A 23,618-nucleotide genomic window follows, 5' to 3' on the forward strand; every position below is an offset into this window, starting at 1 on the left:
AGATCCCCAACTCCATTAGTCATCTTGGCCTGCAATGAAAGCTGGAGATGATGGGCTGTTTGTTTTTTTTTTTTCTTCACCTCCTACCCAACAAAGGTATTGCCAAGTTACAGCTCAGGATCTGAGTGTGGCTCAAAAGCGAGTCAAGTACAGATCACTCCCCACTCACCACAGGTGAGATTTAACTCACAGGTTCCACTACCCATATTTACACATCTCCATGTAGGTGTCCATGGGTACACCAAGTGTCTGAGCACCCACCATAGACTTTGGAGACCTAGTCAACACAGTCAAGGGAGCTTGGAGGACTGCTCCATTGACCAGAGATAGAGGTCTAATTTAGGAGGAGCTGAGTGGCTCTGTAGGTCTACAATGATTAAACGGGAGCCTAAACACTTGGTACACACCTGGGCACTTACCCGGGGCAGCTGAAGGCCAGGCAGGATACCTGACGGTGTTTCGATGGCAGTAGAGACATTTAGGCAACTGAGCTGACCCTTCAGTGAGCTGACTCCCCACATGCGGCATCCAGAGTTCTTGGAGATGGTCTTGGGTGTCCCACCTGCCCTCCAGCCTCTTCCAGAATGAGTCACCTCTCGCCCGGCATCCTATCTGCCACCCCTGGGCAGATGCCTTGGAAAGCCAAGGGCGTCTGAATGGTGCTAAGTGTCCACATCTTGAGGAGCGGGGTCACAGGGCTGGGGAGGTGGGAGGCATGCAGGAGGGAGAGGGCATGCAATAGAAAACAGCCAAGGTTGGAAGTATGTGGGTTGCAGCTGAGGACGGCAAAACAAGCAGGCGGCATTGATTTCCAGAGAGGTGTTACGGGACTGGCGTCATGGTGAGACCCTGGAAAGTATGATAACGCTAGAGGCAGCAGGAAAGGTCAGACCTTTTCTGTGCTCCTCCCAGGACTGTCGTCCTCTGCGGGGTGGAGGTAAGTCTGACAGTGAGACAGATAATCTACCTCCCCCGCTTATCAGCTCACACCTCGCAGTCACATTTGGCGAGCTCAACACCACTGAAAGCCATGTGGACATCAGAAAACCTAGAAAAACCCTGTCCTGGCTAAAGGCAGCAGAGTGAGAGCAGGGATGAGATATCAGTTGTGGGTGATTTGTTAAACATCTCTGAAGACATCACTGCTGCGGTATCGAAAGGAAAATGAATTCACCGGCTGTTACAGCTTCCAGTTTTTCAGAGAGCTTCTCAGGTTTCATCTGTGAGACAAATGGTTGAAGTGAAGGGTCGGGGAGTGAGAGGAAGGAAGAAAAAGCACCGACTGGAGAATGAACTGGTTAAAGAACAGGCAACAAAGCGATGCCAGAGACAGAAATAAGCTGAGCTCCAAAACATGCCACGGAACGGGCTGCAGCAAAGGGGCCATTGAGGGAGCTGTGATTTATAAGGGAGAGGCAGCAAAAGGCTGCATGTTGTTAGCAGAACTGGGCAAGGCACTTTCAAATGCACAGAAAAGACTTAGGAACCTAAATCACTTTTCAAAATAGACATAGGCACCTACGTTATTTTTTTCCTTCAGATTTTAAAGACCTTTTTCCCTGACTTTCAACGAAGCAGGTACATGGCACAGTGCAGCCCTCAGCCCTCACACTTCTGGAGGAAAACAAATCCAACAAACCAAAAAGTCCCTTTGAAACTCATTGGTTTGAGATATAACTTAATAAAAAATATACCATAGGATTTCTTCCCTGAGAAGGGAGAGGGAAACACAAATTGAGCCAAAGGGGGAAATGGGTAGGCACAGTATCTGTCTGCTTGGTAGAGCAGAACAGGATTTCAGATCCAACTATTTCAGGGTTGAAAAATGGACATGGCCCTGAAACTCTGTTTTCTAAGGAAACCTCTCCTGTTTCATCTTTTCTCATTCTCATGCTGGGGATTGACGAAATACCTGGGAAAACTCTTGTATTTCAAATATGCGTCTTTTGTCACTTTCCAAGAAAAACTTCTCAACAATCAAAATCCAAAAGAAGATTTCAATATAGGCCAAACTGAAAGGAACATCTTATTTCATTTCCAAATTTCTAGGCAAAAATTCAAATTTTTCCATTTAAAATTTGATTCTACCTTTGTATTAGTATTATTCTGGGGATAGGGCAGGGGAGAGAGTATTTGGAAATCAGAGTTTTGTTAACCCGCCCACGCTATTGGGAAATCATTCCTTCTGCACAGTTAGAATAGCACGCTGACACCGAGAAAACCTCCTACATTAGATATTAGAAAATGAACCTCATCCATATACCAGTTATCTGGTTAACATGCATCATTTTAGCTCTTTTCTTGAATTTTCCAGCTCTTCTATCAGAGATGCCATTCACTTTTCAGCTGAATATTTCATTCAGGAGCAAGGGATTCTTTTTTTGGATAAATATCTGTCACTGCCTCCTATCAGCAGTAATTAAAGCCATATGATGCAGCCCTCAGCGTCACAGGTGATGAGCAGTTCGTGGCTGTTGTTGATGGGTAACAAATTCTTTTGGGGAAGGAGCTGACATTCACTGTACTGATATATAACACATTGCCGGCTCCTGGGTCCTCCCAGGACAGAGAGGCTGCCCAGACCCACCATCACCCTATACCCAGAACACAGCAAGTCATTTGTATCAGTAAGAGATACTGATGCTGGAGCAATGCAATCCCACTTATCTAGGTCACCCTGCACCATCAGTGTAGTATTTTCCCAGCCCCACAGCTCCCTCAGACAGCACTGAGTTCTGTTTTTCCTTGTTCAAAGGTCCTCTGACCTTCCAGCGCCCTCTCCCTGACCTCCCACACGGACCTCGTGCATCCCCATCCAACCCAATCCACCTCTTCACGCCCAGTTCCTCATCCCACTGCCCTGCCTCTGTATTGGACACATTATTTCAACCCTGTCCAGTAAAGGAGCTAAGTTGCTTTTGATACTCCTGCAGAAGAAAAGGTGGCTGTGACACCCAGCCATTTCACCACAGCTCAGCCCACAGTCCCAGCACCAGCAGGGCAGGAGCTGCTGATGCTCTCTTCAGAAGTAGCTTCATGAACACTTTCAGCCAGCCAAAACCCGTTGTGCCACTGACGCCTCCTCCCTTCCCTTACCAGCACCAGCATCTGTGTGGGAAATGGGATTGGGGAAAGGAGCCAGATTAAACCTTGAATTTGGGGCCTTTTGCTTTTTTTTCTGCATTAATTTTCAGTGTAGCAGACAAAGACTGCTGGAAGGCAGGGGAATCTGTTGCACTGAGCAGATATTCCCCGCCTGACATCACTCAGGAACTATTGGTAAAACTGGGAATTTAGTCAGCAGTAGTGGTAGAGAGGGGGAGGAGATGCCTAGACCCAGTGGCCCCGCTTGTGCTCATGCATGACATGGCCCATAAAAACATCCAACATTTAGGTTGCCAAGGTTGGAGCATCCTCTTCCAGCCATCCTGGCTGCAGACGTGTTGATGCTTAGAGCTAAGCCCTTGCATGCTGTCTCTCGGTCACCGTTGCATGGGAAGAGGTTCATTCCCATCTTGTCCAGAGCTTGGGCTGGATCTGGCCCTCTGGAGAACTTGGGAGTTCAGGCTAAGTCCACATCTGAGCTCTTCCTAAACAAGGTAGAAGGTGGGAGAGCCTGGACTTGAGCTGAGAAGAAACCCTAAGCATTGCTGGCAGCACAGGTATCGGTGTCATGTACAGTCACCAAGATGCCGGGAGCTGGCTGGTCCATATCTCAAGTTTCTGTGTCCACTACAGTCACCTCGGACCTTCCTGGACAAAGTACATATGGGAATGTCTACTTGGTATCTTACCCATCTGTCAGAGTCCCATCTCTAGATATTTTGTGCTGTTTGTTGACTGCAAGCCAAGAAGGGGGTCTCTGGGATGATTTTACGGAGGCTCTCAAATAGGAAAGGCTGACGAATTCCCCTTTGCGTGACCTTTCTCTATGTGGAGTCAATCTGGTGCAAACTAAGCTCTCCACTCACGGTGTTTCAAGGCTGAGATTTCTGTCTTGTTTTCCAGCAAGTCTCCGAAGCACAAGCAAGTCCCAGGGAGGCCCAAAGGAAAATTAGGCCCAAGAAATTTTCCCCTTCTAGTGAAAGGAAAACCTGAATCCAGCTGCAAAATGCTGATAACTTGCTCCATCACCCTACAAACCAGTACATGTTAAACTTAGTCCCAGTGCAGCCAAGAAAGAAGCGGCAGGAGACTGGAAATTCGTTAACTGCATTCTTTTGCCACTGCACCATTTATCCACATGCCGACACAGGTAACAGACACCCTTCTGCCCAGGAGCACACACGCACCACGAACCACACATACACCTGCCCACTGCACTGCTAAAGACCTCCACTCTCCCTCCAGAGCTAATACACCAGTCAGAGCTTGGAGACCAAGCAGCAGAGATGGTGGTTCTCATTTTCATTCCAATTTAGTTCAACATCCTTGAGAAGTAAAGCCACGTACAGGCACTGATAGTGGATTTCATAGAAAGTAATCAGAATGCAATAATATTCTCCCCAGTAACCGTCCTGGCAAAAGCCTAGGAGATGTTGACATTATTTGCATCTTTATTGTTCCTGAGCAGTAGAGCAATGATGTTGTCGTGTTTTGACTAAATAGACGAAGAGAGATGTTTTGTTGCTTCCTTGAGTGTGGGAAGATTAAGCCCAATTACACATTCGCTCCATCTCCCCCCATTCACACATACACATTCCACCTTTGCCAAAATTGCAGAACCGCCCTGCAAGTTATTTAAGGCAAGCATCAAAGGAGAGCGAGTATCATTTGCGTGAAATGGAGGAGAACGCTACCCATCAAGCTGGATTATTATTATTTTGTCTAGACAGGTCGAGAGTGGTGGTGCACAGGAGGTCCGTGCCTTCCCAGGAGGCTCCACAGTCCCGGTCCCAGCCCTGGACAAGATCAGCGCGCCAGCATCAGCACATGGTCTACAGGCAGCCTGGCTGTAAAGGGAGCCTCATTGCGTCCTCCTTCGTGCTGTTTGAGAAGAGGACACCCTCCCCTCCCTGGCTCTGTAGGAGCTCCCAAGCAGACCCTGAAAGTCCTTGCTGGGCTCATTGAACTGCTTCACCGTGGAGATGATGCGGGGGCTGCAGCACCGTTGCATCTGCAGCATCCCCGTGGAGGACTCAGCAAAAACGGGGGCGGCACTAATTATTCAGTCAAAGAGGATGAAGCCCCATCTCCGTATCTGCTGCCTTCCAGAGGGAACCACAATGCAGCACACACCCTGGGCAGCCCGAACACCCCCCCAAAACTGCAGACAGCTTTACAAATCAGGTCTCATCCTTCCTTCCCCTTTTTTGCTGTGCATGTCCTCAGACAACGCAAACCTCTGCAGTTCCCTTGCCAGGGAGGAAATTACAATATCATTTTGGCTGTCAGGCTTCTGGCTTGGCATCAGCAAAAGACCAGAGGAGGAGGAGGGCAGGAGGAATGGGTAGGGGGAATGGGAGGGGGAGAAGAGGAAGGCGAGCAAAGGTTTGTGCATTAAAGTGGGCAACAGCTGGTGCTGCAAAATGTGAGTGGCAAAGGGCCAGAGCAAAGAACGGATTTTGCTCTCTGGCCTTCCCTTCTGGAGCTGGGAAAGAAAGAGCCACTGGTTGAGGATCTGGAAGAGAAAATTAAAGTCCAGGTGGTGAGGCTGACTGAAGGCAAAAGGAAACCTGGTTTTCCCCAGAAGAAAAAAAAAAAAGTTTTCCTAAGAAAACTAATCATCCTTTGCCAGCCTCAGATCTGGTTTTAAGGGTGCCGGGCAATGAAGTTGGGGTCTACATGCAGCCTAAAGCTGGGGTTGCAGTAGGGTGGGCCAGATGGAGTTAGCACCCCCCTCCTGGGCCCAGGAGGACAATTCCCACCCTGCACGGTCGCTCTCCACCTTTCTCTGGCCCTCCAGGTCTGGCATTTGTGCACAGGGGGGGCCATGCCCACCGCCGCCAGCACCGCTGAAGAGCACGGCCCTCACATGCACACAAAACACCCCAAAGGACGGTGCAAGCCCAGACCTCCTCATCCCACCTTCCGCAGGGGCTGAGGTCCACCAGCCGCGCTGAGGACCTGCCCCGCCACCCTGTTCTCCCCTGTCTTTGCAGACGCAGAGCTACTTGACCCACTGTGTAAACGGCACTCGCCCGCCTGCCAGGTGCCCTCGCACGTCATGGATATCTTCCTCTCTGAGCAAGGCAGAGCACGGTCCCATTTCTTTCCGGCCTTTCAGGTGATTTATTTAAGCTCCCTGACATCCCTCTAGGAAAGGGACTTTATTAAGGTACCAGCAGGTTTAATGCATGGCAGCAGCTGCTTTTTCCAGTTATATTCTACCACAAGTCGCCCCGCAAGTTCCTCTCCATCCCTCTCTCTCTCCTCCAGAGATTTCCAGCCTACAGATTCCCAAGGGACCTCCACTTTTCTAGGGAATCTGAACAAGATAACCAAGAAAAGTGGGTTCAGCTGCTCAGGAAGGCCTGCGAGCCTTAGGGATTCATCCTTTCATTGTGAGATACAAGAGATTTACAAAGAAAAAAGGGTTCAAAACAGCAGGTGTAGATTATTCCTTCTTGTCCTCTTCCATGTGCCTCAAAAAGACCAGGGCTTCAGTGAATCTTCCTAAACCCTTTGCAGGCGTCAGGGCTTCAGTGAATCTTCCCAAACCCTTTGCAGGCGTCAGCTCTATCCGCTTCTCCATACGGAGCTTCGCCTCATCCCACAGGTATCAGTTTGGCCTGTCTCAATGCCTCTGCCACCGTGGTACCCAGGGATGCAGGAAACAGAAGGAAATTCAAGAATGTTCCCCATGCTACTTTCTCCAGAACTTGGTCCTATCTAAATTGCATCCCACCTTTTTTCAAAGATGCTGCAGAGCAACAAGAAGCTTCATTTTCTCCGGAGTGGCAGGGTAAGAGCAGACCTCATTTACTGCGGGTAGCAGTGAGCATCCTTTGCTCCACCCTGACCTGAGGAGCGAAAGACCATTAAGGGTAGTTAACATCTTCCTGGGCAGAGTAACACTGCCAGGGCTGCATCATTTCTCATTCTCCACCCTGGAGTAACTGAGCTGTTGCCAATTAATGTGTCTTTTTCTCACACTCTTCCCCAGTTTCAGTAAGATCAGGAGCAGGAGCAGATACTGTTGGTACTGTTTGCCCCTCCTCCCCCCCAAAAAAGAGAAAGTCTGCTACATCTTCCCAATTACAGCCCCTTCCAGTTCTTAGTGAAGCTGATCTAATTTTTCACAAATGCAACAGAAAGATGGTTAAAACTGGAAAGAGAAGATGACCATCATTTATCATGCAGGCACAGAGGCAAGAAGCAGCTTTGGTTCTGTAACATATCTGCTTTTTCATAATAAAAAATAACATCAAGGCCATATTTATGGGATGGCCTGGGCTTTGGGCCTCCAAGGGTCTCCATCCATAAAGCAACATATTTCCACATGGGGGAGGAACCCGACATCAAACACGAAGCTGGCATGTGGCCTGGAAATGCAGGAGTGATCGCTTGATACAGCCCAGCCGAGATGCATGCGAATAAATCTTTCCAAAGCAGTTAAGCAAGTCTGGGAGAAGGATGCATTGCCCTATAATAACTGACCCTGTAAGATGGGGGAATTTGTAGCACTGATGTATGGTAAGATACTCAAACTGGGCAAGATGTCCTGTTTGACACAAGACCCCTAAAACATCACTGTTTCTGAGTTGATCAATCCATTATCTGTTCTCTCCCACCATGTCATGGGCTACTGAGCAAGAAGCCCTCCCCGACCTCTCTCTGATCGAAACACACCTCCACCTCGCGCAAGGCAAGCAGGGCCCAAGTGGGAATCACTACAGATTGGCCACACAGATGGCCCCCGAGGTGATGGTTTTGGTCATGGGATGAAGCATCTTGAGGGTTAACGGCACCTGGCAATTGTCTTTCTCTGGTTCCATCCCTGAAGGGTGAATGCTGTGAGCTGAGCTGTCTTCTGTGGACAGAAGATGAGATCTAAGAAATGAGCGCTGCATTTTCTGCTCCCACCACCACCTCCTCCAAGGATTCAGGAAGGCTTTCAAACAGCACATTTTGTCATTAACCACTGAAAAAGGAAGGTTAGTTGCTTCTCTCCCTGGGTTGCTGCTACTTGAAGGCTGCACACTGAGGCAGCAGTCACAAAGCCACCGTCAATGGCAGCTGCTTTCAAGTGCCACCGATGCTCAGTGGAAAATGGGGAACGAGATTCATTAATTAGGCAGACACTTAACTCAAAGCCCCTCTGCAATTCTGCTTTGCTGGGATGGTTTTGTCTGCTCGCTTCGGGTGAAACTCACCCCCGGGGTAAGAGCCTGCGTAGACCTGTGTACAATTTCAGCCTTAATTTGAAGACGTAACAAGTGTGCCAGCCGTGTGTTGGCACAGATTTTGCTCTGTTACCTCTTCTACCAGTTTACCAACTCTCTTCCATCTCAGTGGGGTCCTTCACGCCTGCACAACCATTACACTCTATCCAACAGTAAATTTTTAAATATCTGTCCCTTTCCACCCAGAGGGCAATGTCATATTGCCACCCAGGAATTATTTGGAGCCTGTGAAATCCAGGCATAAAGTCCCCTACCTTTGACTGGGAGATTTGTGCTTGTAAGTCTTGTCCTACCAATATTTAGCTTTAGCTGATCCTTGGCTTCTTTAAGACTGAGAGATGCCAGTACATATATGAAGGAAGAACATTAGCCTCATCCCCTGATTTCCCCACTCTTTGCCTCCCAGAGAGGAGCCCAGTGCATGTCCCCATGCAGCCATGTTCTCCTTGGCATGGGGAGACCTCTCACCCTGCTCGTTCACCTGGCTGGTCCTCTGCACCCCTTAGTAATGGAGTACATGTACCTCTTCCACTCTTTCCTCAATGAGCAACTTTGGGGTGAACCTGGAGTTAGAAATGGGTCAACAACGCTTATCTGCTTCTAATATGGGAGGAATGAGACTGTTGCCCAACCCCAGACACTTGGTTTGAGAGATGTATTTGGATTCACGCTTTTGAGATTGGGCATGGGTCCTCTCCTTATGGAAGAACTTATCGACGACCACAAAAGCAAGGAGACCAGGGTCATCTACCCTGCAGTCCCTGCAATCTGTGGTCAGACCCCAGCCATCTCCAAACCAGCAGCTTGGCTGGTGCAGCAGCTCCCATGGGCAGCGTGGACATCTGCCCAAACACCCACCTACTAGTGGATTACCACCCTGCAATATCCCACGTTATAAGCTACTGGTTTCACACAACTGCTGCAGCACCCACTTGGCAGCCAGGATAAAACTGCCCCACTTCAGGTATTAAGTACATTAATATCTCTCCCTAGTTGTCTGAGCTCCTGGGATCATCAGTAGAAAGCAATCAGCGTGATTAACTCATGCTTGGGTAGGCTAAAATGAAGGACATGAACCACAGACATGGCTGTTTCTCCCCAGTTAAGCTAAAGGATGTCTGGACACCTGCACCTGCAAAGGCAAGGTGAGACAACCTCCCACCGCTGGTCTTGGGTGAAGACACCCTAGAAGAAAGCCAAGTCCTTGCATTACAGGTCTTCTCCTGGCACCCAGTGAGATGCAGCAATAGGAGAACTCACACAGGTTGGCTTTGACACCCCAGGTCATGGTGCAACCATATCTCTACCCACCAGACTCATCTGAATCCCAATAGGAGCCCACAGGATTTAGGGGTATTAGAAAAATCAAATCCCTTTTCATTCTTCACAAAGTCAGGGGCATTTCAAAAGATTTTCTTCTAATTGCCTTTCAGTAAGTTGTGCTCCAAAATCCATTGGGCACCCTGGGAAACGGATCCTGAAACGCCGAGCTCTTTTGCTGAGTTTGAGTATAGAGCACCTTGCCCCGGGGGACTGACCCTGCTCAGGTCTCTAAAAGCTGCCGTAGTTAACAGTGAAAAGATCAGAAAATCCTTCCCTGCTGAAACAGGGCTTAAATGGTAGCGCTTCTGCGCTTCTCAGTTACAGAGGGATGGCGATTCTGGGGTTGGGGGTGTGAGAAAAGCTTTGTGATTAAGTGATTGAACTGAAGAAAAACATTCTTTTGGACCTATCTGAAAGGTATATTTTTCAGGTTTTCTCTGGCAAATCATTTGAACAAAATAAGCCCATTTTATTTACTTGGGAACTTCTTTCCATTTAAAATAAATACTTTTGTGTTTTAAGTTGAAGTGAAGCAATAGAAGAAATATTGTTTGAAAAGGAGATATCAAACTGTTTGGAGAGGAGGGGAATGAACTGAAGCTTTTCTTTTCAGAATTGTCTTTTTTGGTTATTTGGACCCAAACAATGAACCAAGATTGATATAAAGCATGTTGCAGGTGACCTGAAACTGTATCTTTCAGTGTAAAAAGTTCCAGAAGAGAATGTTTTCTGGGGTCCAGCAATGATTGATTTAGGAGCACAATTAGGTTTTAAAGCCTGGGCCACACAGTTTAATCCACTTCCCCCAAACCCAGCCAAATCCGCATTGAACACGGCCAGCGTGGAGGAGAAGGGGGGTTCAAAGAAATCTGCAAGGAAAATACAAGCACAGCCTTAGCAGCCGCTGGCATCCACTTAACTTGAAAATGAAAAAGAAAGCAATGTAAGACCAGGACAATTAGATCCTGAGCAACACAGACCTTTCCAAAAATGAAAGACAGCAGGGGGAATTAATGGGCATAAATGCAACCCAGTAATTAATTGATAAATGGCACTAGAGAGTTTTCTAAAGAAGAAGAGTCCAACGTGACTTATCTTTTCAACGGCAGGAGACAATTTCTCTCTTCTTTCACCTTGCAGATAAGGACGCAGAACAGGGATCTTTCAGTTTTGAAGCTTAAGAGGGATCTGGAAGTTGAAGACAAAAGAGAAAGGAAAAAAAAACCCATGCGATAGGAGGAAACAACGCGGGGCCTGTTGAGCACTGAAGCTGTTGTTACTGCCTGGGCTGCCAAAGCTGGGGAACAGCGGAGTGCAGTTATTTACCACAAAATAATGCCTCTTGCAAGGGTGGGAGCAAGGTGAGGGACAATCCCGCTGCAAAGGCAATAGGATTATACCTTGTAGGAGAGACCCAGAGGCCGGTGTGGCCCAGACCTTTCTGGACAGACCCCCTCGCCTTCCATGCTGGGCAATGGGGCAGGTCTGCAGTTTGGGACCACTTCTGTCTGCTGCGGGTACAGCTTCCCAGCAGATCACTCAAGCATATGCATTACCCCCCTCAGACAAGACAAGGCCCAGTAACCCCTAACTGGGAGCCTCCTCTGCCATTCCTGCAGGCTCTGCTCATACAGGGTTCCCTTCTGAACCATGCACAAGGGTTTTCTTTGCTTGGTGAGGTGGCACAGTGCATGCCCAGGTCTTGTTCCTATACGGACAATAGGATTTAGCTAGGACATATTTCTGGTCCTGGGATCTAGGAAGACCTTGGCTTCCCTAATCCAGGAACCATCTCTCATCTCACTACCTTGTGGTAGTGAAGCAAGGTCTATAATTGGAAACCATCATCTGACACTTTGACCCTTCATGGAGCAATTCCTCGCTCCCCAGTCCCTCCAGTACTAGGAAGACAGAACGGTTCAGCGACTATTCATTCTTGTCATGAAAATAGGTGTAATCTCTGGCCAGCGCACCAAGCCAATTCAGCAAAAATGTGCACAATTGCCCTTAGCTGAATCAATAGCCCCCCAGCTTCATTGCTGGAACAGGTCACCCTCTTATCAAGGGAGAACTGAAATCATTCATAAGATGCTCATAGTTTCTCTGTCCTTGCATCGGCTTTCCTGAACTCTGTCCAAACCAGAGACATATCATTTAGATTCTATTAAAACAAAGCCTTCCATTAAAGGTGCACGTACACACGTGCAGGAAGAAAAGAAAGGAAGAGAAAAGGAGGAGGTAGCTGGGTGTCCTTGAGGTCATGTAATCTAACAAATCACGGAGAAGCCATTAACACCACGAAATGACAGGAGGCAAAACAAGGCAGAATGTTAAGCACCCGGCACTACCAAATCCATCAGCTGCCCCCATTATTCTGATGGTGTGTCGGTGCAGTGTATAATCATCAAAATTGGTATTCTGCTGCAAATCACCCGTCTCCTGCTTTCACTCCAGGCTGAGTTTCACCAGTCATTAGGGATCAAGGAGAAAGAACAGAGTCCACCTAGCATCAGCTCTTGCACAAAGTTTCCCAGGCCCTCCATGAGATGGTCTTTCCCGAGAGAAGAAGCAAGCAGGGTCCTAAATACAATCACCTGTGTTGTGTTTCTGCAAGGAGGGGAAATAACTGAGAAAAAAGCTCAATCAGCCCCAGAGTCAAGAAGACTGCAAGCATGATTTGCTTTTGGAGATAGATGGTGGTAAAGCCGGAGTCCTTGTCTCATTTGCAGGCCTGCAGTGCTAAAGTGGGTTGTTCTAGCTTTTACGGTGGTGGCATAACCCCCATAAAGGCATATACAGCAATCACTCTGGGGATGGGGGCTGGAAAGAGACCCCAAGGAGTCCTACAAGGAGGGACTGCTTGTGACTCAGCAAGGACCAGTTCCTCCACCATAGCCCAAGTTTTACAAGACTCTCTTGTTAAAGCTGGCAGTGGTGTTAGAATTGACCAGACAGACACCAAATGCAATCAGTCTGCCCTTTCTCTGGAGAGAAAAAGAGGGAGGGCTCTGAGCAGGCACTGCAGATGGCTGATAGAGGTCCTTTCCAACCAGCACCTCCGGGATCCTTGGAAATGGATGGAGATCACATTCTGCAAACCAAGAGGGAGACTTGTCCCACCAAAGCATCACAGAGCTTTGCAACACCAAGAGATCTCCTTCAGAGGCAGGGTTTTCTCTTCTGGGGTTATTTGCTAGCAATCCCATGGTCATCCCCTTAAGGACAGACTGACGTTGCAAGCCCTACTGGAGAGGCCTCCAAGCAGCTCCGCTCTCTGCAGGTTAGCAAAGCCCTCCAGGTAGCAGAGTCCACAGAAGATTTAATGATAATGAGACCATTTCACTCAAAAAGTGCCAGCAGGGCTCAAGGCTCTTTTTGCTCCAAACTCTTGCCTGAAAGGTGTTGGAGATCCATCGTATAGCTGACAGCCATCCGAAAGAGCAGTTATGCCACTTCTACCTGTGCTCCTCTGTTCTCAAGCCTGGCCACAAGACATTTCCAATGCACTGTAAAACTTCTAAAAAAGGAGGCATCACCTGGATGTTTGTGATGGCCCAGTCCCAGCTCTGCAAGTCCTGGACAAGAACCTGATCTCCTGCCAAAAATACAGCAGAGCTCCATTTAGCTACATGCAAGATCCTGTTCTCTAAGAGGAAGAGAACAGAAAAGAAGAGGACCAACCATTTCCTGTCCCAGAAAACAATGTTTTTTGAAGTTTAATGGAGAAAGTTCTCCAGCCGATTGTTTTGTGGGCTTTTTTCAACTATTGTGCGTGTCACTCAATGCCAAGGATTTCAAAGTGTGTCATCGTTGATTTTCTTTTGTCATTAACTGCCAGGTTTGGGGGTTGGTTCAGAGCTGAGCCGGAGGAAGATCGGAGACAAAGCTGACTTGATTAAGACTGTGTTTTGAAACCTTTCTGCATCTTGTTTAAATTGATTTTCTTCTGCTTCTGCTCTAAAAGGGGAAGGAAAAAAAAAGAACTCCATACAAGGGAACATCAAAGGGAACTGAGCTATTTTCACTGCTGGTATAAAAACGAAAAACATGCAAAGACCAAACTGCAAGACTGATGCTAATTAAGTGTCCAGGAACAGAGCCCCACAGAGACAGGGCACAAGAACTGACGTTAATACCTTGACTCAGTCCTGAGGGAACGGAGATGCTAGCAACACAAAAGCCTCACACTCGCAAAACCCTCCTGGGAAAACCACTGCTGAGGAGACAGGGTAAAAATCCTGCCAAGAATGATCTGAGACTCAAAGAATGACTAAACTTTGTCTTGCAGTCATGTTGTTTTTTGGGTTTTTTTTCTGGAAAGGGCAGGCAGGGGGAGAAAATCCTACAGAATGAAACAGAAAAAGAAATTCAAAAACCCAGCTGTTTTTTTTTTTTTAATGCCCAGAATTAAATTAGACCCTTTATCCAAATTGCAGTTCATGCTGGATTCGCTAAGCAAAGCCAGCAGAATGTCTCTGCAGGCCGGACTCTGTCCTTCAGACATCTCGAGGACTATTAGGTGTTTGACAGCTGCTTTAGTCCAACAGAAAACCAGTGTCTCCTGTCACAAGCTCACAAGATAGTGCCCATACCTGCTGTCCTGCATGTGCGTTTGGCCCGATGTGCATTCACAGCTGAGGTCCTGCCCCAACACTCACATCTCCCACTGGAGACCCTTGCACAACTGGAGCGAGTCTTCGTGGGGCTGCCCTGGCATCGCAGGTCTCGGGAGCTGGAGACTCCCTATGCCAGCCTTTCCATGGACAGGTCCTGCCCTGCAGCTGTGGTTCCAAAATCCTGGTCTGTTAGATCACACACACGGGCTGACTGTGATACCTGTAGCTCTGGCTTCCAGGCCCAGCCCGTTCTCCCCGCTTGCAGCCTGGGCAGGCAAGCTGAGCCGTTCTTGAAGTCGGGCTGCTGCAAGCTCTGCCTTCCCCTGCCCCTTGTGCTTTCTGCCCTTCTTCCTTACGTCATGTCCAAACACAGGGCATGGACGTGCAGCGGGACGAATCACATTAGCAAAGTCTTGCTGTAAATCCAGAAGTGTAACTTCACATATTGCTACAAAATCAGCGCAAAGGCTGCGTCTGGTTGATCCAGCTGAGAATCAGAGAGTGGCTATTCAGGAAGAAAAGAGGCCTCACGCTGGTGCTTATGTTTTCTTGTTCCTCATATACCACTGGCTGCAGAATAACTGTCTTCCCATGATGCAGGCGGATATATGGCAGCAGGCAATCCCCATCTAGACATTTAGAGATGTGCCTCTTAGATGAACCCTCTTCCACTTTGACACCTAAGGTGACTTAGGGACTCTCTTGTGCCTTCACCTATTCCCCACCAACCACAGCTAGAAGCAGGAGAGGGACCAAAATGGACCATCCTTGGTTGAGGAGAGCCACAGAGAGGAAATATATTCCTTTTCAGGCTAGTCCCAAAAGCTGTGACTGTACTAGCAAATTGAATAGTGAACTGAAGCCAACTGTCTGTGCAGTTTGGCCGTAGCATTTGGCCTTAGCGTGGTCCTATATGATTCCTGCACAGGTCAGCCACAAGTGTGGCCCAAGGATCATTCCCGGAAAGCAGCTTGCTGCTCGCCACCTTGTTTTGGAAAGTAGAATTTAATAACGCAGATGAAGACTGCTTTGTGCCATTGGCCTCAGGACCCCCAAAACGTTCCCAAGCACATCTAATATACCAGCACGGACACGACCAAAGCTCCCTGCTCTGCAAGCCCAGGGATCGCAAAGTGCATCCTTCACAGACGGCTGCTTGGGACTGTGACTTTGGACAGGAACAGCTTTATTTTTTTAATGCAAACCCAATAAAGACAAAATGATCCGTTTAGGACAAGAATTTCATCCTCATACGCATTTCTTTAAAGCACCTTTGGATACCAAAGAAATGGCAGTAATAGCAATAAACAGCCCTCTATCCTATTTCATTTTACTATCTAGGGGTTCATCTTGACTAATTTTAACCAACTAAACATTAAATGTCTAGACTAAGCTATTCATTCAGGCTCCATCCACAGCCCATGGAGGCAGACTGACACTTTTGAAGCACTTCTGCTTCCCACCCTGAACACCCGCCACGGGAGGGGAGGAACCACCCTCGGCAGGGGCCAGGCCACGTCAGGGTCCACCTCGGAGGGTGCTGGAGGCTGCGCAGACCAGCTCTGCCGTTTGTGGTAGGCGAGTCCTGCCCAGAGTCTCTAATCCTAAACGTGACGGCGGAGCAGGACAGCCCAACGCAGGGCAGAGGCAAGCAGAGCTTTGAGAGCAGAAGTTGGAAGAAAACTGGTCACTAAAGCCAGAAATAACGCTGGACTAGGTTTGGGAGAGGGAGAGGCAATGTTGGACCTGTTCAACAACTACATTGAGCCTCCTCTTCTGTTTCCTTTAACCAGAGAAGAAACCACCTGGGAGACCAATGTCCCCCCAGCCTTCCTTGTTCATGTAGGAAAGTTGGTTGAGCAACGTCCTACTCTTCAGAGCTTTGCTGCTGAAGGGCAGGACATTGCTCACGTGCTCAGCGTGGTGGAGCTGTGGGAGAAAGCCCATGGGCTCAGCAGGGCTGATAGCATAGGCAGCCTTTCTTATGGGCTCTATCAGCCCAGTTCAGTCGCTGGCTAGTCATCGTTGTCCTCTGCGAGCAGCTCACAGCCTATCAGCGGCCACTGTGGTGCAATCCCCTAAACCAGCCCTGCTCCCTGCAACTCTTTATTGGCTCCATTTTTCTTTACCTAGCCCCTACCTTGAGTCTAATTCTGTCTAGGCCCTCTCAAAACAGTAATTCATGCCACAGCTGGGGGGATCGAAGGTGGGGAGCACTTAGCTATGACTCTTTGCTACCACATTGGTCCCAGCTGCTGGTAGAGCCTTTGGGTCTGGTGGAGTAGGTTCAGCACAGAGACTGAGGAATTGTCAACAGGGGCTCATTTCACATCTCAAGATCTTTATCTTATCTTTGTACAGTCCTTGTAAGGTCTTTGTAGGGTCCTTAAGTCCCGAGGAGTATTAAGTTTCAGCCTCACTTTCTTCAAAGGACCACTTACACTGGGAATAATCCTTGAGGAGGCCCTGGCTAAGACGAGGGCATTGAGATCCCCCTGCAGAAGGGAAATCGAGTGCAGCAGAAATAAATCTGCAGTGTAACAGGATCAGCACACGCACTGGGTGAGTCTCTTGTAGGACCCTCACAGCCTGAGTCTGGGTTGCCGGTCTCATCCTAGGATCCCAGGCTATGGCACTTAGGTTTCCTGTCACTACACACATGCTCGTCCCGTTTATACCCATTGAGCCAACAGCTCACTGGCTGGCAAAGTCTCCTTGGCAACAGGTTCCTTTGGCTCTCTCAAAGGTCTGAAAAAAAAAATTCAGAGACAAAAGCTCTTTTCTTCCCATCATCACCCAGAAAGCTGATACCTTCAGTCCTGGGAAGGGCTCCAAAGGGGGTCCTGTATCCCAAAGGTGGGTCGAGCTGTGTGTGCATGGCAGGCACCACTGGGGACCACAGCCCCAGGCCGAGTATGTCGCATGAGATAGTAAGCACCATCCAACCCAGAGGCCAGACACTGGGGTCCCCACCTCAAAATGCGTATTTAGATGCACACCACCCACATGGAGGACTTCTGCATGCTGGAAAGAGCAGAATATCTTAGTATGGGTTACTTTAATATGACTCAAAAGCTCTGAGAGAAAATAAGGTCTACTGAGGAGCTGGAAGGAGAAAAAAAAGCACTCAGAGATGTGTTTATCTGGGCAGCAGTTCAGTAAGTCTTGCTGAATTAGGCCAGGACATCTCCTCTTTCATTTATTTATCTGTTGAACTCCTTCCATGAGCTGGCCACCTGGGTCTCATGCAGCATTTTCTAAGCCACACTGTAGTATTTTTTTCCACCACCACCCCCACCCCCATCTCCACATTCTCTGACTTCCTGGTTTTAGTTCTTTGGAACGGTTTGGTTTGGTTATCCAGGACCAAAAGACATGTTGCACATGTTCTCTGATAACCAGGTACAGCCTTCCCTTTGTTCACAGATGCTTTCAAACCATGGTGGACAGTAGAAGCATTTTCTTTGCATAGAGATGCCATGCCTCCATGAAGCCGTAGAGGTGAATTTGGGCAACAATCCCTCCTCCAACTGAGCAGCAGGATCTTTACTAGCTATCCCACTTCCATCTGGGCAAGGGATGCTCAGACACTCCCCACATTAACCCTGAGTGGGAACCTTGCACCAGTGGACAGGGGAAATGCTTCTCACCAGGTTAGCCTCCTCATCCACAGCTTCACCCCAGGTCAGCCCTGCATCAGAGAAGGCAGTAAGGCAAATATTCCTGTCATCCTTGTCCATATCCCTCCAGCCCTTCATGCTCTCAGTCCCCACAGAGACAAGAAAGTCTCCTTAGCTTGTTCCCCAGCAGCCGCTCCCTGCATATTGGCTTCCCAACAGGTAAATGGAGGGGGTCTGCTAAGACCAGAGCTTGGTCACCCTGTAAGGAATCTCATGGCATCTGCCACCAATCAAGGACCCGGGTTCTTCTCTCTGTGACAAAGTAATAAAGAAGCCCTGAAAACTACCCACTTTCCATCACAACTTTTTTTCCTCCTTCCTTGCAAACAGAGCCAGCACAGTGCAGGGCTTCATACCAGCTCCAGACATTGCCCAAACTTGCCCTGATTTTTTTCATTTATTGCTCCAAGTAAGGATTTAAAACAGAAAGAGAAGTTGGAGACAGGGAGCTGCTTCTTGCTTTGACACTCCTCACACAGAAGTGCTCCATCTCCAAGCTCATTTTGTACTTCATAGCACTGGGACTTGAAAGACACTCACTTCTTTAAGAAATACTTGGAAATTGGAGAGATGAGAGATCAGCTTTAGGCAACACTTCAGTGGCAACACTCAACGGGACCCCAGTCTTTAGCATGTATGTGTGTGTATAAAATTATAAATGTATTTCTCTCCTTCTCTCTGCATATATAGAAATGTTGATGCAACGAATTAAAATCAAGCTGTGCTTTATACTTTCATTTTTAATGGGACCGTTCTTGGCTCCAAGGAGAGAGCTATCAGCCCCCGGAATAGCAGAAAGGGGTGGAGAGAGCAATTGTCTTCTGCCAAAGACAAATAAAGTAAAAGGAAAGAAAAGGCACTAGAAGATGATGAATGGTTCAACTTCCTAGGCTGCAGGAGCCTCTTCATTAACTGCTTCACTGCCTTTTTTCCTTCTCTTTTCTTTTTCCCTGGCTCTGTGTATGCACATGTCTGCCTGCAGTTCTGAGTATCCGTGTGTGTGTGTTGCCTGCCTGCAGCTGTGTGCTCCCACTCTGGGTCTCCTTCCCCTTCATCTTTCCCACCCTGGGATACAACATTAAATGAGAAAAATAAGAGGAGGATGGTTTTACACTGGCAAGGGATTTACCTGACCTGCACTGAGCTGTAGAGGACAGAAAGCTGGACCTGGAGGTGTACAGGGAGGGTGAGACAGACACCCCTGAATTGCTGGAAGCCAGCTGGCTAGCTCAGGTGGTCTGGCGATGTCACCTAGCGCTGCACCATGTGGGACAGGGCCTGCCTGGTGCCAGGACATGCACGGACATGCACTGGTCTACCTGCAAACTCGGTGTACCTCTAATCTCAGTGCTCTATCAGCAGGCAGACATGTGGTCCATGCTTCTTGATGCAAGGAGACATCCCCAGCTTGCTCCAGAAAAGCCCCCAAATTCTGCAGCTCACTGAAATCCATTTGAACCTTGGGGACCCTCCCCTACCCCTCTATTGCTTTGCCCTTCACCCACAGCCCCGCTTGCCTGGAAACCCCTGCAGAGCCCAAGCAGGCCAGAAGACACAGAGCAGGTCAAAGCATCCTTGCACATCCTGGAGAGTTCAGCCTTTCTCTGGGGGTCAGGATTTGGCCTCTTGCTGTGGCTCCCACACCTAATGGTAATTGGGCAGGACAGGACATGGGGGGGACAGCAAGTGTGATGGGTGACAACAACCCCCTGAAATGACCAGGGAGGTAAAGTCCCAAGTCCCTTTCCCACTCCCTCTGCAATCTGGGCTTGCTTTCTGCTTCATGGGGAAAAGTAGCTCATCCCAATGAGCCTGTTAACATGATGGGGCAGCTCTTCAGGGGCTATCCACGGTCTCACCACTTTGCTGGGGACAGTAAGTTAGGCTGAAATGCTGGTTCCAGTGGAGAGAGGAGCCCAACAGCACTGTAACCTCCCAGAAACCACGTTCTCCATTAATGCAGCATGGGCTGCTGTGAACAGGCCCAGCTAGCTGGGGGCAAGAACTTTGTCTTATTAAAGGAAATGCTAGACACTGAGGTGGCTCCTAGAAAACAGTGGTGAGGAAAAGACAAGTGGCTGCCTCATGCCAGTCTCTTTGGTCTGCCAAATTTACCTTGGAAATGGTTCACCTCCCTGCTTAAGAGGAGGGCAGAAGGGAAAGATCAGGGCTCTGGGATACTGGTTTCCTCAGAGGAAAACTGTGCTTTGGGGTAAACTCGGAGGGCTTCTGTTAGCAGGCTCCTGGGTGTCCAACACCTTCAGATATCCAAATTGTCTGTGCCTTCCCTGCAGAAGAGAGCCATCGCATCCTCCTCCTAGTGAGCTACATCAGTCCTGTCTCAAATGCAGGGCCTAATCCTGGTGTCCTGGCTAGGTCCACCTGTGACCAGGAAGTCAGTCTCAAGGTGGAGGTAGTAGAAGTTGGCTGTAGCCTCTCCACCACCAACAGAGCAAGCTGGGTACTGCCAGAGCTGTTTCCCTATGGTTAGTTGTTTCACATCTCCTTGGCCGTCTCCAGGACCAGAATGGGCCCAAATAAGCCCTATCACCTCAGCAGGCTCTTTCTCCCGGGTTCTGGCTGTGCAGTCTTATTCCCTGGCTGGTTGGTTCAAAGGAGTCCACTGTGTTAAAAGAAAGCCTGGGAGATATTCACACACACACATACACACACACACTCTCCCTCATCAGCCCCAGTAAGAGTGAAAGTATCCAGAAAGCCCAGAGGCCTCTGCTATTTTCGTAGTAGGCTGGATCACGAGCTCTGAATTCTGCTGTTTGCAAAATGCCTGGTGCACTGGGACCTCTTAGAAGTCTTGGAAAGAATGTTAATGGAGATGAGACACCAGCAAGAGAACAGCAGATAGACAGAGAAAGAGACACTGCTGGAGATGACTCACTCAAGTTACCCCAGCTTAACCTCTCTTCCATTTCATTTGCATAGGACTTGGAGTATCTCAGTGCAGGAGGAAGAGGAATCCCCATAAATTAGGCAAAAGCTAGAGAAAACATTTGTACTGCTGGAAGAAAAGCGCATGAAGATGTTTCCTGAAGCAATGTGGGCTCTCCATCACTGGAAGGTTTAAGAACGTAAGGGCAATTATAGTGGGACAGAGCAAAGAGCTTAAATGAGTCTCCTTAGGGAACAGACTGAAATCTGCAAGGAGCTGGGCTTTGCTCCATCTGTCTTACCCTTCTTCTGAAATGTCCGCATCTAGCTGCTGTTGGAAATGGGATATCAGACCAGAAGGAGAAAAGGGATGGGCCCATCCTGTCTTTCAACATGTTACTGGGAATTCAAGAGCATGTAAAGTCATTGAATTTCATGTAGATGCTTTCCCTGAGGGAGACAGGAGGGGTTTTTTTTTTCCCCTTATCTTTCCCACTCTAATCTCACAAACTCTCCTACGTGGCAAGTACAAATACCACCACATAACAAGAAACATACATGCTAAAAGACTGGTCAAACCAGCAAGTAAGCATTAGCCTGAATCTCTCAGCCTCAGCCCTGGCTCAAGAGCTCCCCAGAGGTGGGGGGTTTCAGCACACATCTCCATAAACACTGTCCCAGGTGCTCCCTTATTCAACCACAGGGGTAGCAGCAAGGCCCAGCCTACCAGTAGACTAAGCATTTTGGGGACACTTTCATTCTGAGAGGCAGCCAAGCCAAGGCTAAAAAACACAAATGAGTTAAAGCAGATTACAGCAGTCAGTGTACTCTGGTGCTGCTCTCTGCCTCCAGCTGCATACCAGGACAGACAAGGTATATGAGTTGGTCTCTCTGTCAGCAAAGCTGGGAAGAGACCTCAGAAAAGCTGATGTGATGAAGGTAAAACTGGTATGAACCTCCGCCCCAAACCCAGACCTCCAAGCCTTAGACAGACTCAGACACATTTAAGCAGCAGATGGGATGCTGCACGTCTCAGTGCCCCCAGGTTTGCAGGGAAATGACTAAGCCAGAACCAACACTGCAGGAGCCTTCCCCTTTCCCCTTCACAGAGCACAGGCTCCATTAACCAGGAAGGTGCCATTGATATTGAGAACATGCTACAGAGAAGGGCTGTGATTTTTAATTCTCCGCCATGATTATCCAAAGGTACCCAAACTACAGGACTCCTCTATTATGGGGAAAACTTCACTTGAGAGAACTTCAAGCTCAGCTAGCCATCAAGGGAACTCAGCAGCTTTCATGCCCAGCTCACGCTTATAAGAGGATTGCAGATGCTGAGGCAGGCAAGGAAAGAGCAAGAAGAAAAGCTACACTTGAGCATCTGGAAAATCCCACCACAATTCAGAGGCAAGGCTGAATACAGGCTTTCATGGTCATATGCTGCCATCTAGTGTTATCTGAACGCTCAAAAGCCTTCCCTGATTCATGAATTTCACTAACCAGTCCCAAAGTCCTGTCTGACCCACACACCACAGGCCACATCTTGCATCTGTGGGTGCATCAGGATGGATTTCTTCTCCCTGCACTCCCCGTGGCCCTCTCAGGCCAGTCAGGGCCAGGAAACAGACAGCTGTGTGCTGTCCCTAAATAACTATCCCTCACGCCACTGATCAAGGCCAGAGGATCTGGGTTCATCCATTCACATGGACGTGCCCTGAAAGGGCTGTACTCAGCACTAATGGTCTACGTAGGGAACAGAGCATGTGACTGGTTATTCGCACCATGGCACAGCTTTTCTGCCTCAAAAAAATCCACTGGTGCATGCAAGGACATCTTCCAGGAAGACAAAGGATCTTCTGAGATGGTTGAAAGCAGCATTGCTGAGTTCTTACTGTGCTGCTAGGTAGAGCTCTAGACCTGTATGACCTAGCAGGATCCCTAAGACCAGAAATGGGGGTTTCCATCAATTCCTTTCTAGTCTAAATGGCTAAAATCTAGCCCAACTAATGTACATGTCCTGGCTCTGCATCACTGGTGAAGGCTGGGTACCTCTAGAGGAAAATTCAGCCCTCTAGGTGGGTAAATCTCTATCTCCCTATTTGCAATAGGAGAAGGCAGAGAGGAGCATGATAGTCAGGTACGTGACATTAATAGGCAGGAATCAAACCCAAGGGACATAGCATCAACTTGATGTGATCACTTAATTGCTGGCCCCAAATGTAAGATGCTTTTTGACTGTGGCATTGTCCTCCCTCGCCTCCTTCTTCATTAAACAAAATGAATCAACTCCTTGAAAACAGGTTTTCCAGCCCCGTCATCACTGTAGTGACCTCTCCAAACCCTCTCCAACTGTTCAACCCTCTGCTGACACCAATACCAGACAATAGAAGGAAGGACATCCACACACAGTGAGCAGCGTCTCCCTTCTCCAGCAGCTCTGTAGGCTCTCACCCACGTCTGACCATGCTCAGGAGCCCTTGGGAGGTGGGACCCCATAAAGTTTTAGGGACCTGTTCATTTATCCTGTCCTCTAGAAGGCTGCTGAGAAGGTTTAAGGAGTCCTCTTTCACCAGTGGAACAGCCTCATCTCCCCATCCCAATTCCTGCTCAGCCAGTGAGTGTGACCAGAGTGGTACTTTACAGGGATCCGAACCCCACCCCAGGCAATTCCAGGGAAGGTGAGGGCACTCCCTCCAGCTGGTCTGTCGCCAGATACCCCTTCTTCCTTGTGCTTAGGGAACAGCAAGTTTCAGAGGCAGAAGTCC

This window comes from Dromaius novaehollandiae, chromosome 4 (genome assembly GCF_036370855.1).
Source record: "Dromaius novaehollandiae isolate bDroNov1 chromosome 4, bDroNov1.hap1, whole genome shotgun sequence".
Taxonomy (NCBI): Eukaryota; Metazoa; Chordata; class Aves; order Casuariiformes; family Dromaiidae; genus Dromaius; species Dromaius novaehollandiae.